Source organism: Mus caroli, chromosome 4 (assembly GCF_900094665.2).
Source record: "Mus caroli chromosome 4, CAROLI_EIJ_v1.1, whole genome shotgun sequence".
Taxonomy (NCBI): domain Eukaryota; kingdom Metazoa; phylum Chordata; class Mammalia; order Rodentia; family Muridae; genus Mus; species Mus caroli.
The window spans coordinates 128,112,157-128,114,000 of NC_034573.1; positions in this window are offsets into that span (position 1 = coordinate 128,112,157).

Sequence of the window (1,844 nt, forward strand, 5' to 3'; positions counted from 1 at the left end):
TGTTTTACCTACAAGGATGTCTGTGTGAGAGTGTCAGAAATCCTGGAATTGGAGTTAGAGACGGTTGCGAGCTGTCATATGGGTGCTGGGAATTGAACCCAGGTCCTCTAGAAGAGCAGCCAGTGCTCTTAACCTCTGAGCCATCTCTCCAGCCCACAGCCAGTGCTCTTAACCTCTGAGCCATCTCTCCAGCCCACAGCCAGTGCTCTTAACCGCTCAGCCATCTTGTTACCTTTTCTATTTCCTGTTCCCTTTGGTACTAACCTGGTCATGTCCCTGCAGGTGTTAACTTGCCAGCTCTCGAATCTACTTGATTCCTAGCCCCTAGTGAATGCCTTCAGGGCATTTACCCAGTGACCAGAAGGCCACTTTTGCTTCTCTGAGGAGAACTGTGAACTTGGGTCTCAGGCAATGTTCTGTCAGTCTGTGATGCTGTCCTAGGTCACCTCCTCTAACTCACTCCTGCTTTAGGAGCCCAACTCAGGGTCTCCAGGTCAGAGATCATTCTTCACTGTGACTCAGTGAGGACAGCCATCCCCAGCTGAAAATGGTTCCCCGGGGACATCTGGCACAGCAGAAACTGTCCAACTCTCATGCCTAACGAGGCCCACATGGTGTAAACTTCAGCCTGTCTGATATTCTCAGCAACACTCACGAAGGAATTCAGCCTTTGGCAGAGGAAAAGAAAGAAAGAGGCAGGGTTATTTTCAACCAGCCTGTCCCTTTTGAGAGCGATGGGCTTTTTAACACGCTCCCAAGAAAGCCCTACAAGGGCCTGAAGGGTAAAGAAAGGATGCTTGGCTCAGTACCCAAGGACCCCAACCAATCAGCAGTGGAGACGCTGCCTAGAAGATTTCAGTCTTGGGACCACGCTTTTGTTCTTTCCCTTGCAGTGATCCAAGGATAAAGGATTTTCGATTACTAAACAGATTGGATCATGTCCTTCCTCAACTCAAAAGGTTTTGGATTGTAACCTCCCAAAAGATCATGAAGCTGAGGCCAACATTCTCCGGGAACCAGTTTCCTTCTATGGAAGAAAAAAAAAGAAAAACCCTAAATATGATCAGCCTTTTGTGAATCATTCTAGAGACCCAAAAACATTCCCTTCTAAGCTAGAAGTGACACAGGCTTGTAATTCTTGCACTTGAAATGCTAGTAAGAAGATTAGGAGTTCAAAGTCATCCCTGGCTACTTATTGAGTTGAAGGCTGGACTTACTATCTGAGCTTCTGTCTCAATAACAAAAGGAACATAAAAACAGTATTCTTCTCCCTTCTTTTAAAAGGAAATAGGGTTGTTGGGCATGGAGGAGTGTATCTTTAACCCCATTACTCTGCAGGCAGAGGTAGAGAATCTCTGAGTTTGAGGACAGGACTCCCAAGCTAGTGAGCACTACACAGTGAGATCTTGTCTCAACAACAGCAAACAAAACCCAAAATAGGATCTTATTCAGACAGATTTGCAGTCTGCCTTCCCATTTTTCAACACATAGATATCAGGGATCTGGGGACAGAGACAGAGCTCCCCACTGTCACCCACAGCAGAGTTTCCCTAGACTTTTAGGGACTTCAACTCAGATCAAATGGATTCCTGGCTTCAACGGGGGGAAAAAAAGTGTTCCAGGGCCAGTCAGTATAATGAGACAGAGTTGGAGATTTTTGTTGTAGATATCTTGAGGGTTAGAGGAAGCATTGAGAAGACACACCCAAGTGTGGGAATAGGTTCCCCAGGGGAGTATGGCAATTGATTGGCTTACCATTAGCTAGACCCATTAGGTGGCTCTCATGCTAAATCTCAAGCAGTTGCTAAGAAGCCCCTCCCTGTCATTTGATATGTGAGACTGCA